Source organism: Ischnura elegans, chromosome 9, assembly GCF_921293095.1.
Source record: "Ischnura elegans chromosome 9, ioIscEleg1.1, whole genome shotgun sequence".
Taxonomy (NCBI): domain Eukaryota; kingdom Metazoa; phylum Arthropoda; class Insecta; order Odonata; family Coenagrionidae; genus Ischnura; species Ischnura elegans.
This window is the reverse complement of record NC_060254.1, coordinates 4,074,773-4,092,713: the sequence shown is the minus strand read 5'-3', so window position 1 is coordinate 4,092,713 and position 17,941 is coordinate 4,074,773. Positions and strand designations below refer to the sequence as shown.

General features: G+C 39.5%; 1 protein-coding gene across 1 annotated transcript in view; it reads right to left on the bottom strand.

Annotated features, from left to right (window-relative positions):
• The window catches only part of LOC124166040 (mucin-4-like), a 173,717-nt gene that overhangs the window by 134,552 nt on the left and 21,224 nt on the right, over window positions 1-17,941 (bottom strand). The gene's annotated exons all lie outside the window — the stretch shown is intronic.

Genomic DNA, 17,941 nt, shown 5'->3' with positions numbered 1-17,941 from the left:
GGGGGAGGTTTTCCCGGGTTACACCCACGAGGATTAATTACTTTATTACATTAATCCCGAAAATTTCCCAAAGGGGCGAAGGGGAGGTGTTTCCATACACCCCGGAAGGGAACCGAAATCTCCGGTAAACTCCCTCCCCCCCCCACATTTCAAAATCCTCGCTATGCTATTGTTATCTTCACGAGATCAATTCTTACAAAATGTATTGAAACCGGTCGTGAAGTAAAGAGTACAGTATTTGTGGAAAATTTCCGTAAAATTTAAATTGACAAATATGCTAGGATTTCCTTAGATTAAGCCTGTTCACAACTCAAAATATGCGCCTCTTCAAGTTAAGTTAAGCTATAGGGGGACTAATTTTACAAACATTAACTCCACATAGGTAAATTCATCAGGACACCACACGACGTTCCCTAATGAATTTACCTATGAGGAGTTTTTTTTACATTGATTGTCGATCTTGTTGGCGATATCTTCTGAAACTCTGCCGCGTAATTCTGGTGCGAGACTGTGAAAAAATGTTGTCTCCAGGCGGTCCCCGAAAGTGCACCCATATCGAATGCTCTTCAGACGTAACCTTAGTCGATAAAAATTTATTTCCGACAACAATCATCTATGAGAGCATAGTAATTGGAACCCATCTCAATGAAATTAGATAACATAAATTGCCGTCTTCAAGGACACCGTCAAAAAATCCCGAAAAACACATCACGCGCTCAAAAAGTCATATTCGCGCGATCACCTATTCCAAGCTTCGATATTTGGCCGCAAGGTGGCAAGCACTTCGTTTGGTTTCGCGATAACCCAGGGCGAATCACGTCCTGGAAGTGAAGTCGTGATAACTATTTTCCAGCGACAGTCCGATAAGCAAAAGCAAAATTACTCCTCTCCAAGGCAAAGTTAGTAAAGTGGAAAGGGATTCGCGGAGAAAACGATACTAGGCATTGTTTCGTGTAAATTGTAGGCGCCATACGGCTACCAAGACAAAAGACAGTAGGACTCCCAAAAACACGGGACTGCTGCCATACTGGAGACATCAACAAAAAATTTGGACGTTTGGGTGAGAAAGACAGGGGCAGGGAGACAAAGAAGGCGGCACCATCATCTCCGTTTCTAAACTCCCATAGACAATAGCCCGAAAATGTTGGATCTCCTCTTCGCCTTTTCCCATTCCGAGAAAAATACTACGAAAACTTTCTCGCTCGTCATTCGGAAGAACTCACCTAGAAAAATCAAAACGGATATTCTTTCCTTCGGTCGTCCTCGTGAAACTGATGGGCGCTGAGTTTACTCATTTCTAAGGAAACCCACTGCTGAAGTCAACAGAATATTACACTTTTTCAAATTTTAACTTTTAACTAGACTTTACAACTAAGCCATTTTCATACAAATTTGCAATCCCTACGACAGGCGCGTAGCCGGGGGGGGGGGGGGGGCTCCCCGAAATGTCTTCCCTTATGGAGATAACCCACGACGCATGTGCTGAGGGTGGATCCCTAGCCTATGAACAACTCCCCCGCGACACTCTATTTTTCGAAATGGTGACATTTCATGATGTCTGGCAATAACCAATGACGATTTTGACTTTCAGCGCATTTCATACCGATCAGTGACGTCATTGCAAAACTAGCAGTGCCCAAAGGCACTTTCCTTAACTTTTTTTTAGAAGTGAAATATTACTCTGTGTGTTTTTTTCACAAGATATTATTTACATTATATTACAATTTTTTTAAATTTTGGTTACGAACGTATATAATAGAAATTTTGTTGCTACAAAATTGGTAAAAATGTTTTTTGACTATTATGTCTTTTGCTAACCAGTGCGTTCCGGCACCATGACACCACTGATATAGATGGTTTAATGAAATTAAAAGCTTCCCGAGGCGTGGGAATTGACAGCAAGATATGTATAAAGGTAACCCACGCACTACCCATGCTCCCCCGAAGAAAATTTATGGCTACTTGTCATACCTACGGCAGTTGAAATTATTATGTAATGACCGACAGAAACTTGAGTACAACTACACTCTAAAAAAATGTCCTGCCAATTGTTACAAATTACGCGTAAGAGTGGAAATGAATGGGGAATCAGTCATTCGCGAGTGGCGCCATCTTACAATGAAAATCTAGATCTCCCAGGCGGCAACTCTAGCATCAAACAGACATTTCATCACTTTTTCAGTTAAGTTTCAGAATTTTCACATATTTCACAAATAGTTACACAATTAGTCAAAATTCTCACCTTTTCCGATGATAAAAATATGACCTAATGACGTTAATGATAAACCCTATGAAAAAATATGCAAAATAACCGTATAAAAGGTATTTTGACAACTATGTAGCATCACACGATCTGTTGCGCTGGAGAAGTGATTTTCAAAATCCGTACGTGGATGAGAAAAATTTTACTCCTAAAAATAACTCGTTTTTTTCACATTTATTTTTCAATGCACCCGAAATTTCAGGACTTTAAAGTCACAAAAAATATCCCTGACTTTCCAAGTTTGCCAGAATTGTGGCCACTCTGCATTCATTGCCGTGCTCACGAAAATTTAATAGTCTAAAGCCGAAGAGTGCCGTGGAGGAGAGGTTGGCAGGGAAGCTCCCCATCCAGAACACCTTTGCGGATTCGCCTTAATACACACAAAAGCGGACAGTGTAGCGGACGCCCGGATGATCCCCGAATATTGCCCTATGGGCGCGGAAGTGAGGCAACGGCAGCGGACCAACCAACGCATCCTGGGGGCCATTGCGCAAGTGGAAGTTCAAAGGGCCTAAAAGGCGTGCAAGGGAAACACGGGCTCTTGGAGACCAGGGCGAAGGGGGGGAGAGCAGTGGACGGCGCATTTCTCCCCGGGGAAGAGGTGAAGCGAGCCGAAGAGCAATGGCTTCCTTTTGCAGTTCCGAGGGGATCGCTACACGCCCGAACCTCACACAGGCCGGACCAGCGAATTAGCAGGGGGAGAGAAAAAGGTGCTGACGCGCACGCAAAAAACAAAGAAAATTAAAATATATATTGCACACGTAATCAGACACTTTAGAGCAATAATTCATGAAATAAATGGCGGGAATGAAGAGGACGGCAGAGGAAGAATTCCAACCCATTTGGAAAGGATTAAACGGCGCTTTAGAGAATAATTATCAATGAATCAACCGAAGGAATCAACCGCTGCGCGATGGATTCCAGTGCCCGCACCTCAATGGATAGGGGGGGGGGGGGATCGTTTAAAATCTCCCGAAGTGGTGTGATATGAATATGTGAATGTTTTATAGAAATAAATAATAACGAAAAATCAAATAGAACCTTTAACGAAAAATTTGCTTTGTTGCTATGGGGTGATGTCATGAATGTGTTCACAGAAAAAAATGAGCGCGGAGATTACATGACAAAATTAGCGTGGGCTTAAGATGATTTTGAATTAAAGACAAAATTAGAATGATATTTGAGGAACAGGCAGTGTCGCAGTCATTTGTTTCACGGGCTTTTCGCTCTTGCTTTGTTAACTCAAGGCGTGAATGATGAAAGAAGAGATGCCTCGATGAAGTAAAACATGAATATAATCTGGGATGATAGGGTTAACTCCGGGAAAGACATCGAGACAGTTAAGAAACAACTCAATTCCAATATCAAATGTGCAACAGTTTGCTGCTAGTTCTTCAGAAGAATTATAGATGACGTCCAGTACGCATTAATTTTGTTTACAAACGCCCCATAGCAGCAAACCAAATTTTTCGTTGTAAGCTCTTTTTAATTTCTCGCTATTTTTTTCTATTGATCGGACTTTATTCCTATCGCCCCTTCGAGAGATTTTAAACGAGCCTTTATTCCGCCACTTACTTGATCTTCGCGAATGCGAATTTCCTCGATTTCACATCTGTTTATAGCTTTTACGTGAGACCTACGTACTTTCCTCGTGTGAGAACAAAATCGTATAAAACGCCGTCAACCCTAAAAATAGAGCAAAAAATGCAAACATGAATGACTCGCGAAAATTTTTAAATACGCAAAAAAACAAGGCCTCAGTATATGTGATCACCGTCTTCGGGGTCCGATTGATATGCTGCACATATAAGAGACTTCGAACGAACTCCAACGGATAAGACATCATGTGGTTATCGCCGCGTTAAAAAACTTAGCATTAGCTTGCAAATTGGATAGATACTTTTAGTTACTGTCAAAGGTTTTCTCCGAAAGACAAAGTCTTCGCTAACAACGGCTGCTAGCATAGAGGTGAGAAACAATAGATTTTTATGTCTTAACGGGCTTTTGGATTATTTCCCATTAATTTCTCTGCATCCCGTATTTAAAAACATACATAAAAAAGGATTTAGCTAACAGCATCCCTCGGTAAACCATAGGGTAAAACAGGGTAGGGTTGACCAATTTATTATATTATGATCTACTTTAACACCAGTCGTTTTGCCTAAATTCGTGTTTGTGCTGATCTTTTCGATTTTGATGGACTCTTAATCGACTAAATGCATGTTTATTTCGATGCGGTTATTTGAGCTACTACATTTTCTTCTTTTATGATCAACTTTGACACCTGCCGTTATTTCAACGTTCCTATTCGAAAATTATCTTTTCGGTTAACACTGACTTTGACCGCATTATTTTTGGCTGTGAGTGACCTTGACCTCCTTCTTTATGACAGCGATCGTTTTGATAATATCGGATTGCGTTTGACAGTGGAACTCGTCTTGAAGATCAAATTAGGCGCTTGCCTTTTAAGCTGAGATCTATTATGTAACTTACTATTTCAGTTGCCACCAGATTTGACTCTAAGCATTTCTGCTAAAAAAAACAACTTTAAATTCCACTTTATTGAGCGAAAGTTTTCCGAAACAGGAAATAATTGGCGGAGGCACACAAATCTCAATAGGATTAGAAAAGATTTATTCTCGAGTATGTAATTACCTCGTCAAGGGCTGAGGTTTCCCACGATTTGTGCCACAATCGCTGCCACTAATAACTTAGCATTTCATTCTTAAAAGGAAGTAATTTAAAGACTTTAATGGGTACCGTGGTAAAATTAGGTGATACTCGTGTTTTCTATAAGTGCATGTATTTGAGAAATAAATTCATCGGTTCGCTCCTATTCCCTGCTGCACCCATTATTTCATTCGGGTGCACTCATCCATTTAGATACAAAATATTACACCACACGATTCGTTCAATTTCACCTTTTCTACAGTGATGTCAGAATAATAGGCCTAGTGCTTTAATTTTCACATAATCCATCTCAATCATATGCATCATATGGAAAAGCACTTTCATTCACCTTCAGACGCGAGGAGCGTGAAGAAGGCCTTTGTCCGTGCAGCTCATCCACTCATTCAAAGGCAGGATGCCACGCGGTGAGGAAAGATCACTTACGAAATGTGTAACGGAGAACTTCAGCAATCCTTCGAACATTTTTGGAGCGGTTATTCAACACCCATTTCCTGAATGGATTCATTCCCTCAGAACCCCCTCCCTCAAAACAGTTTTATGACGACGAGTGTCCATTATAATATTTGGGTATTTCCTTTTCGCAATTTAGCAATTTTGGCATTTAATTTCACACACGAATTCATTCAGGCGAAAAATAAATCAATTCTGAACTCGGATAACACTACAAGTAATCCATATTTTGAGATTAATTCGCTGTGAATGCCTTTTTTTACATCAACATTATTGCAGTTTCTAATTATACAGCGAAAACAGTATTATATAGGATGAGGGCGTCAATATCATTAAGGAGATTTTGGAGATTCGCATTCAATAACCAACGAAAATATAACTGACATAAATATGACAGTCGAAAAGTTAAGAAGCATATTTTTATCTCTTATGATGATAAAATAATATCACAAGAGACTTCTGACTAAGGAGCAGTTAGGCCTCTATCTTAGGTCGGAGACATTAATGTAATCGCCTGGATATTCTGGTAATCTCCTGGGTCTTCGCATTCGCAGAAGTATACAAGGGTAGCATATAATACTATACTTGAGAACACCAATACCTATGTGGGCACTCTAACACTATCTGAGAAATCGGATACCTGCAATCCAGTACATTTGGTGCACATTGTACCCGCGCGTATTCGAAACAAAACTTCAAACTAAGAAACTTGGCAGCTGTGACCAGTCTCCGCCCCTTCGTGACGCGGCATTCGTCTGCCGGAACTCAAGGATTCATGTGCACGTTTACGGACTTCAGTACCGAGAAAAAAAAATTGAGTTAGAGCGCTCTTCATCCAGATGACTGTGTAGTATTCATTGAGCTATTCAGGTGCTCACATAGTAAATAAAGTATCCGCATCTGAGATCATTAATGTATATAACGAACAACAGGGGGCCGATTACGCTTCCTTGTAGAACACCTGATGTAAGTTTCACAACATCAGAGCTAATTCCGTCAAGAACTACTTTTTATTTACGATCACTGAGAAAGTCGCGTATCCAGTTTACCACTGTTTCGTTTAATCTGCATGACTGTAATTTGTATAAAAGTTTGCTGTGACGTACCGTGTCGAAAGCTTTCTTAAAATCTAGTAATAGAGCGTCAACTAGTCTTTTCGATTCACCCGATTTTAGGGGGGTCTTTCAAAATATCATTGACTTCGTCTTCAAATATTTCACCCTGGACCTTATTCAAAATATTTATCCTACGATTTCAGACGAGGTTTAACCAACCTTGTTGTATTGGATTAATCGTAACGATCGTTAAGGTATCATATCGACCCTAAACAAGCCCTGTCGACCTCTGCTCCTTGCGTTCCACTTCATTGATCAATTTTTAACTCGTGGAGATTGTATGTACTGGTGTCGTGCGCACTCCAAATGAAGTCTCACAAGAGAGACGAAGTGGCCCGTTTCTTTGACTTTGTTACCGAACTTCCCAATAATTCTCTTCACCAATGATTGATAAACAAATATCTCCTGCTGCCCACTGCCTTTATTTAACAGATTACAACACGTGTTTCAATGGCCTTGCATCATCATCAGGTAATATGTCAAATAAAAGTAGTGGGCAGTAGTGGCGCAGCGGGGGGCGGGGGGAAGGTTTGGGAGATAAACCCCTCCACCCCAGAGCTCGGAGAAATTTTTAAGTTTAATCCATTTTACTTAATTGGATTGATATAACTAATAGAATAGTGTAAGAATTAATACATAATGCCTAAGAAAGCCGTAAAACTCAACATTTTGAAATGGCTTATGAGATGTGAGGAAGTGGAGTTTCTACTAAGAAAGGTGGGTTAAAAAGTTTACAATAAAAGGTATATTGTATATTCTATGTAAGTATGTAATTATGCGTTTATACAATAAAAATAGTTATCCTTGTGCAAATATTTGAAATACATTTTGTAAAAATGAATGCAATCGGCAAGAGAACAAATAACTGAATGCAAAGAAATTTTACTTCTCATGTGTGCTAGCACCAGACCTATGTAAAATGTTTAAGATGGTAGCCCCAAAACTATTCAAAGGGGTACCTATATATTCCATAATTATTAAAGTATGTTCTAAAATGTAATATATTTGATTGTAAATGGAATAAAGTTATATATTATTATTATATATTATTATTTATCTTACAATTCCGCAATTTATTAATCTCGCAACTATCGCTTATCCTGGTGGGTATACCATACCCCCACACACCCCGGTATAGTTGCACCTAACACCCCCCCCCCCCCGGCCTTAATTCCTAGCTACGCCCCTGGTGGATAGTGCGATGTTTTCGTTTTCATTCGATATGTTGTTCCACGACCTCATTCCGGAAAATATTGTCTTTATTTTCACCAAACCTAATTTTTGATTAGACGACCCAAATACTAATTAGCCAGCACAAATGACGCAGTTCTGCTATACCCTCACCTTCCCAAACTAACCATTGGTTTGAAGTTAAAAGCGACAGTTCATTCCGTCCATGGTGACGCAGCGTTCTTCTGCCGACGAATTGATAGCGGTTGAGATCCGCGAGAATGGAATCGCGTGCCGGAGCGAGGGAAAATGCCTGTGACCGGGTTATCAAGTCGTGACCGGGAGAGCGTCCTTGGCGAGGAATTCCTCATTAGTCGTGGAGGGGACGTCGAGTGGCCTGCCTCCTTTCCCCGCAGCAACCCTAGCCCATCAATTTATGGCCTCGCAATGCATCTTCGCCGCGTGACAAACCCTTTCCTCGTGACGCGCGCAGAAAGCTCTCAGCGCTTCGTCTCCTACGATACGCATGCACTCATCTTAACTCGTGTCTCCTGAGGGAAGTTCATCGCGCAGTAACGCTTGGGCGATTATTCATAAAAATTTCTCGCCTCGGATGGTGTCGCGATTGTTGAAAGTGATACTGAAATCACACTGTTATTTTTTTCCATTCCCATCGAGCAATTTTCCTCAAACGATAAATTATCATTTTCCGCGATGGTTCCAAGGATGAGAATACCATCCCTTTTACAACACCCACCACATCCATTTTTCTGTCGCAAAAGCATCTCTGGCACGGTCTCTCGGCCAATCAAATCGCACGGCCGCTAACAGCGATTGTTACGCCACGACTTGCTTTTAATTTAACGACAGTCGTAAATACGGAAAGTGACGGAATAATAAATCCAAGGGATTATAATATAGAAGATATATTATAATCCCCAGCGTCACAATCGGACGTTGACTTCTCTTGGCAAACGCAACTGCTTTCATTGAAGGTTTTATATTACTTACAATACTAAACGACAGTGAAAAGCGGGGAAAGTACGGGATAAATGGACAGTGGATACGAAATAATCGTTAAATCCGACATGAATCCAAACAGAATGATCGATTTCCTAGAAGCATCCCCCTCCGAGGGAATATATCTTCACCCGCAAACGTAATACTTTCGGTGAGTACCAAGGAAAACAAAAAGAGAAAGGGAAGCTAAAACTTCTCGAGAAGCAGAAGTGGCACCACAGTCTTTGTCCTAAAACTTTTGAAAGTGACTGAACATGTCGAGCGATGTCTGTTTTGGTCCCTGGAAAGCTATCGCTCGAGCTATCAATCCGAGGGAAGGAGAAAATGCGACTCTAGGTCCGTATTCCAGAGCCTGAATCAATGTTGAGTCGCCAGTCGATGGCTTAGACCTCAGTCTCCTACTATTTCAGCGAAAGGTTCTGAAATGCGGCTCTTAATGCTCCCCTGTCAAAATATTCCATTTCCGGTAAATGCCGTAATATAATATATATGGTCCATTTCCGGTACATATGTTACTGGGTTAATCATTGGTCTCAGCATCAAAAACTTTTCTTGAGGAGTCATGCGGAGCTTCTCGTGGATTACTAGCGTTAATCACCTCGTGAGCCGTGCTGAGAATGCGAAACCAGAAACAGCAATTCATGTAATGATTGGGTTCCCCAGGTGAAAATATAAATGGGGTGACTTGATGGTACGGAATTTTTTATTAGGTGGGAAAACTTTTACTAAACCACATAAATAAAAACTAGAACACGACCCGGGTTTCAAGGTTTTAGCGTCATCATCAGGTGGTGATACGTACATAATAGGTAATTGGTGATATCATGATATGATGACGCTAAGACGTTGAATCCTGGGTCGTGTTCTAGTTTTTCTTTGTGTGGTTTAGTAAAAGTTTCCTCACCTAAGAGGTATGCGATGGAATACCACAAAGTTTCCCAAGATCGTGTTTTAGTCTGCATTTTTGTTGGGACCAAATTTTTCAATAGTTATGACCTCAAAGGGGCACACCTATTTAAGTCTGCGATGGAGGAAAATATAGGCGAAGATTCAAATTTAAAAAATATTTATTCATTTTAAACGCTTTTTTGTTCTGCCCTAATTATTTGATTTTTATTTCCCACATCCATGGAAACATTGAATTGTCGCCAAAAAATTGTCGCACCTTACATTAGGGGTTGAATGGAGTGACAAAAGACCCAGGTGGGAATCGAACCAGGTGAGGCGAGGGCGAGGACTTTATTCCGCTGCTATCTTTTATGCATTGGTTTGATAATATTAAATTTATTTAGTAGGTAAATTGTTATAAATTGCTTGTTTCTAACGATAACAGTTACGAACCAGTTTCCTTGCCATATCGGTCTGTTGCGTAGGAAACGAGTAGTTACTCTGATTATTAATTTCAAATGAACGCTCTTCAATTGCATACTTTGGTAAATTATTATAAAGTTTATGCACCTAAAATCCTGGCGAACCCGGCTGCCAGACGCAAAATAATACTAACCAATCCAAAGTTCGAACAAACGGCAATGAAAGGAAATGAGAAAATCTGCTTGCACCAAGTGTACAACGAATTAAAACTGTTTCGTTTAAAAACCTTTTTTTCTAAGCATGGAAAAAAAATTTTTATCATGGAAATAAACCCATGGAAAATTTTGAATTCTCACATTATCGGATTTTCAAAAAATGTAATGATTTTGCACCAGTTTTTTATATGATGACAAGAGAGCACCATAGGGATTTTCGCTCACGACTCCTGTCATGTCATGAGTGAAAAAATTTTTTCTAGTCGTCGAGTCTCCTACTTATGCCCCAAACAGAAAAAATATGGTATATAACAATATTCTTATACTTACATCATATAAAACGAATCAAATAATGTTTCTCTAGTTCAAGAGTCAAATAGTAATTTCTTTAATGAGTAATTAACGTTAGGTCTGAAGTGAAAGTAGACACCAGTGTAATATTTTGAATTTTGAGCTGCACAATCGTGAAGAAATTTGAGGACTTTGCATTGTGCAAAGAAGAAACATACGAATGCATTGAATGAACGGAATAGTTGTACGGCCTGATTTATGAGTGCGATTCTAACTATCAAAACACGCGCATGGTAAAATTCGCATGAAATATTTGAACAAATGACTACAGCACTGCACCTTCCCAATATGTAACGCTAATTTTCAATTAATTCAAAATCGACCAAACCCCTTCACGATAATTTTTTCCACGAACGAATGGGTACTGCGATCGCAGGCTAAGCGCTTCGTATGGATTATTCATTTCTACTATACTTTCTATAAACTGCGGCAATCGAAAGCAAAAGCATTGAAGTCTCCGAATTACCCACTTTAGACAATTGACGTTTGTGAATTTATGTTCTCTCAAAGAAAATATTATTTATTTGAGCTATTTCATGGATTACAATGCTTCCAAAGTTTTTATATGCGATATTAAAATTCCGAGGTGGATGCCAATTGCAAGATGGACGCCGTGCGCTCATATCATTCATGGAAATCATTCAAGCAAATTAGAACAGGCCTGCAATTTCATTAGAGTGCAGGAAATTTCCGTTATACACGGTGATTGATGGTCATTCGAATGATCTTTCCAATGATCATTCACCGTGTAAAGCGGCCTTTAGTAGTCGCAGATGATGCGGGGAGTATGGATGGATTGAGCCGGCCTTTGCCCTTGGACGAGAGGCGCTCGAGTAAGCACGAACGCACGCACAGCCGAGTTGAGCAACGGCCTAATTGGATCCTAATCTGATGACCAAAAACGAGAATTCATAAAAAGGTCGCCGTTTAACGTGTTCCGACCGCCGGACATTTCGTAACTTTCCCGTAGGAAATCAGATAAGGCCCTCCCCACCACGAGGAGTGCAAAAGTAAATAACCGCAATCATGTCGCCTCTGCTCCACCGCCAGCGTGTTATTTTCCATCAGCGAATGAGCTTTTTTCGCAAACAACCAGTCACGGATGAGGATTTTAATGGGATATTTACAGAAATCTTTGCATCAAATAGATTCTAAAAATTGTCGAAAAACGATTGTAAAAATTACACAACAGCCAATTTCCAAATCGTAGGTGTTTAGAGCCGAAATAGAGAGATTGATTCGGAAAATGGACTCGTGGAAAAAAACGCAATGAAGACTCATTTTGTCAACAGTACTTTCCTTTCCAACCTCAACATCTGATTAATCTTCGCGGATAATTTATCCCATTTACCACACCCTTTCCTTGAATTCATTTATCATTTTTGGCGAACTTGTTTCGGATGAGGATTTGAATGGAGTGTTTACAAAGATTTGTGCCATCAACGAGATTCTAATAACCGCAGCACTTCCAACAGGAAAATTCATAACACTGCAAAATTTTAAAGTACGTGAATGATGAAGTTTTGGAGCCAGATCAGACAGATTGGCGAGGATAGTCAAAACTCCCCCTGCCTAACACCCTAGAGGTGGCTCGCAGAGAATTATGTAGAATAAAATCGCACCCAAGGGAAGAAAGATGTAGTTTGAACTTCGTTTACAATATATTCTTTTTTAACCATCATTATTTTGTGCAGATAGGTATGAAAGTAGGATCGTCGCACAGTTTTACTTCTGCTTACTTACACCCCTTTCCTTGAACCACATCCCATTTCTAAAACTCTGCTTGGAATGAGTAAATAAATAACCGGGAGAAATGCAAATAATTCTAGTTTAACATTGGTTAGATGGATGATACTACAGCGATCATTTTCACACCTTTGTTTGGGAAATAACTCCCAAGAAAAACTAGAAGAGTTTCAAACGTAGAGCACAAAATTCACACCATTTTACGCAAATACGCTAAAATACTTGTGACGAGATTAGCAACATTTTTCAATCAAATTACTTCACACAGTTTCCTAAAATATGAACACACCACCTGGTATTCTCGGAGAACCTATTCCAATGACTAATGATGTAAATTCCTACGATAATATGGATTTTTTTAATAACTTAATTTATTTTTAAAATTTTAAATATTTTCCGCGATTCATTTCATAAAAGCTCCTCATAAAGTTGAAATTGCGCAGTCGAGTCGGAGTGGTAAGTAAAAATTTGTCGAAGGCAATAAAATACTTCAAGGCTGAAATTAATCCTTTTCAATGTATTGTGTTCAACAGTCTGTTTATAATAATATAAATTCGTGGATTGAGAGTAATGTGTCGCGTGTAGGGGAGGTGATTTACGGAAGATAGGCCGAGGGTGCACGAGAACAACTGCACACACGGAACGCGCGCGACTCAACCTTCACCCTAAAATCCAACGGAGAGATTTTGTTGTCAGCATGCGAAATCAAAGCGTATAAGACTTCCGAAGCGGATTGTTTTCGTTCTCAGGCGAGGTTTTTTTCCCTTTCAATAAGGAGGTGCTGAGGCTCAGCTGACCACGAGGTGTTCCCTCACCAGTGGCTTCAATATTCCAACCTAAATGTTGGGAAGCAAAAAGTGATTGTTAACCAAAAACAAATTTGACGTGCATAGAAATTGCTTTCACGCAGATAATTTGAAGTATTAACTAACTATATCCATTTATTGCGTTTAGCATACACGGTCCCTCTGAGAGACGCATGGCTTTTTAGATGGTCACATATATACCATGCGGCAAATTCCAGAATGATATACAAAACACTTAGCAGCAAATGATATGAATAAAATAAAACTAACGAACGTTGAATACATTTAGGCATTCCACCTTTTGAAGAACAAGCATTCATACCAGATACATTGAACATTACCACTCGCCATTCAGCACTGGATTTACCCCAAGAACGAGAATTCGCATTCCCATATCGAGTTATATTTTCAAGTGAGAAACATATATAATACATTCTAGAGCATGAGTCAGAGATCCATCAGAAACTTGGTATAGCCTATTCATATGGTACGAGATATTGGAACAGCGAAAGCATTAAAATTGTAAATCAGACGACATGAACTCGACCGGGCTCTTATTTTCAAAGCGGTCGCGCAGGTTTTCACGAAATAAATCCCGCAATTATCCGTTCTCTGCATGTATATATGTACCTACATATTGAAAAGCTCATTCGGCAAGCAATCCTGCAAGAGGGCACGGAGAAATTTATCTCAGATTATGGCCAAGCAATCACTCACGCAGTGATACGACCGAAGGTTTTTTTTGTATAGGTGAGGGTAGAGCTCACCCTAAACGTACCCCCATGAGTGTGAATATCACGTATTCAGTTTAGGGTCGGGGGTTAGATCCTTTTACCGACTTTCTGTAACTGGAGCGTTAGCTCACAACACAACCAGACGTCGAAATTTCGAGAAAAATAAAAGAAGCACTTGGTGGATTATTTTGAAGGCACGTATGGCAGCTTCACCCGGGAATCAAACCAAGGTCCCTCGTATAAGCAGCCAATTTCTTTACTCACTCAGACACCACGACTAACATCCCGGGCCAAAAGACCATCGCAAACCCGTTAATATTACCTAATTATAGCAATGTAATACACACAATTCTAGCTTCATTTATATTTAGCTAATATTTCTAACTTCATTATTTTATAATTTTATATCCAATCATTTTTATATTGTTGCTACGTAAAGGATATTTTTTGTAACAAATATACATTCTATGTTGCTTAGAAGAAAATACGGTAGATGTCGCTGTCAGATTTGTAATTCAAGTTGAATTTTGGCGTTCGTATTCCGGGCTAATATTCTTAATCAAATTCTAAGGACCCTTCTAATATGCGTCTCAGTTATGTCTCAAAGACAGATTGGCAATACCCTCCTCTGACGATATTCCGGAAAAATTTGTTGGCGTCGGAATGTTTTCACGAGTGATGACGGGGGCTGGAGTGGACCAAGTGATTGTGTGCCTTCTCCCGGGAAAATCGCCGCCGTCGCGAAAAATCTCAAAATGAGCGTGAGCAGAGAAGAAAATTTCATTCTCAGAATTCCAAACGAAAGAATAGTGCGAAAGAATGGCGGTGGTGAGATTGCTCTCGTTTCTGTGCTCGACGGAATTTCATCTTTCACACACAGGGCCGAGCTAAAATTGGGGCGGTTTCCCAAAGCACAACCAAACAGAACGCACGATTTTCAGGGAAAAAGCCCTGACATTGCGAAAAACATTGCTCAAATTCCTAGAATTGGGAATTCAATAAACAGTGGGGTTTTGTATGAGTTCGTAGTACTACCTTAATTATTTGCCGTAAATTGATTGCGTTTTTTAGAGCATTACACCACCAAGGAAACAGAAAAAATCGAGCATTTCAACCCATTGAGGTCTGGGGTTTCCATTTCAATGTCTAAACGTGAACATTCAACACCACACCAGTCTTGATTAGGTGGAAAAATTTATTGGTCTATAGAGAGAAAATCAGCACCATAGAAACTGTCAGCACTGTTTCATCACTAAAAGTAGACATACTTTGATAAAGAAAACGTGGTTTCACCACGAAACGCCATCCCGATAATGGCACTTGCATATATATGTTAGTCTTTCATTACTCATCTTTTCAAAGTGTTGCAAGTGATTTGAAAATGGCTGAAAGTAACCATAGCGTAAATTTTGGAAAAGGATTTGAAAAGTCATGACTGAAATATCTTGGAAGCTACCATAGCCACGCGGATCAAAACTATGGTTGGCATTTTTAAAAGTACTTCATGTGAGGAGCATTTTTAGAAAGTTCTCATGTGATAACTTTTACAGCATAATAAAAATCAATTTTTTAAATGCTACATCTACGTGCATCATCGCAAAATGTCTCAATGCGAGATCCTATAATGCTCCTATTATGCGCTATTTTTTGCTAGCATGCACTGAAGGTCTAACTAAAAGATAAATACTCAAATAATATATTGCGATTCAGCCACACAAATCAGTGATCCGTAATTCATGGCAATAACCAACCATAGGGTCAAATCTTAGAACATCAAAGCAGTGCTTTTATTCATAAAATATGTTCGAATTCAACTAGGTAAATTGAATACCGTTGGATGAAATTCTTCATAGCTACATTCCCTTCCGTGCTATACCATGCCTCTACAGAACATATCATCCTCTCGCGTAGACAGAAGGCCTCGACGGAGTGATTGTGATTTATGTAACTTTCTCATCGCTCCCGGTGCATATTCAATGTTCCCGGCCGCCGCGACACACTCAGCAAGCCATCCTTACTCTCTCTCCACTTAATCTACGAATAAAGAGTTAACGCCATCATCCGATCCGCACAAAAGCGCGCGCACGCCTGGGTTTCACCGGTATGCACTGACACGACCCCGACATTCTGAGTGACTTTACGACCGCAGGAGAAGAGGGTGAATCAAAGGCAATGCTTTAAAAGACGATCTCAGAGGTCGCATGCATTCATCTAAGTAGCTGTCAATTTTTATAACGGAAGAATCACGAGCACTGGAAATTCAAACACAAAAGCTCTTTCGTAGGCGGAGTTGGAACGGACCGTTTGATAAACATTAATTCTGCATATTTTCCCCTAAATTTTTTAACTTTTCTTTATAGAATTTTCCAGGGGATTAGATCGTTTGGCCATTAAAAAACACCCAATCGGTGAAGACTATAGATGCCGGTTGGATAAAGTGGAGTGAGGTATCGAGATGCGAGCAGATGCCGTCAATATTTATTTGATACATAAAATTTCCGAGGAAACCTTGCATAATTCTGCGACCTTTACACGACTACTTTTACATTTCCATTCATATAATCTTCAGACACCGGCCTTTGGAATGTAATTTCATTTATTTTTTATTTTTGAACGTATTTATCAACTGTTTTTGCTCTTTTGTTGGTGCTCATATTCCTCGTTGCAGTATGAATTTCCTTTTCACTCGCACTTTGTTCTTCACATTTTCGTAAGTATAAAGGCACTCACTTTCGATTGAATGGATATCATTCTAATACTCTAACGTATTTAAATTACATCTTAAATGGTTTTTGTCGACAACGTTAAAATTGGAACATACAAACCCACACTATTTATACCTATTTTGCTTCATTGTGCAACAAGTCCGACAAAGCATTCGAAATATACCAGAAGAAAACGGAAATAGTGCCTCGTAGAGGCGATTTAAGTAGAAATAAAACATGAGCTGCATATATGATGGATTCTTCACCATATAAATATTTTTAGTGAATTTGTAATTCTAAGAAAATTTCATTTTATAGAGGCTGAGTCACAATAACTTGTGCGGGTGATAAACTGGTCAGAATGCATTAGTTTCGACAGAAGCGCAAGCCACAGGTGATTGCCATCATTTGAAGGTGATTTCTTACAGCATTAAAATTATCCATTTTCATGTGTTGATTAAATTACAATTTAATTTTGTTAGCTGTACTTTAGCAGTCAGTTATTTCATGGACGGGTGACTGGTGTCCACATCTCAAACCGCCACCTCACCCTAACCAACAGCAACCGAAAATTTCCCACTCCACCTTTTTGCGCTATAAACATACACTGCTAAATTAACCTGTACTCCTCACCTTGAAACTGTTACGCTGTAACGAAACCATGGTCGGTCGCAATAAATCACCACGTATTCAATTCCTTCAACTCCTACTGTTAAGTATTTCCTTCAAGTTACGCCCGCTGCTATTAAGTATATGGAAACGTGAGCTTTTATTAGCGATGGTAATCAATATCAATCGTTAAATAACATATATAAATACCATAGAGATATAACTTTACGAATTCGTATACGTAAGTAATAATGTCTGCCGAGTAAGTAATGGTGTAAGAAATAAGAGTAAGAAATGATGTTTGACGACAGTTTTAGTTTCCCGATCCGGTCAGAGGATGACAACGAGGAAGAACGGTAGACCTGGGGGGTAGAATTTGAGAAATAGCTCGTGCACTTGCACCATTTCACTGAAATTATCACTAGTAATTAAGAGTTCAGATTTATTGGATATACAAGTTCTTTTCTTGACATAATTGAGGCTGAAAATAATAATTCCCATAAACTTCGCCCATAATCGTACACCGTGTGGCATTTGATTGCAATGACATACGTATACGAATTCTTTTCTGGTTTGACAGCTGAAATTAAAGACATAATAACTTGTTTTTGCTTCCTTTGAACTGAGGTTTCATGAAAATGTGAAAAACAACAGTGAATATTATTGTTTGGAGCTACTCATCCCACTCCGCCGAAGGAACTAAAAAACTAGTGCTTTTAATTGGTCATAAGTCCATTAGATCTAATTCGTTGGTG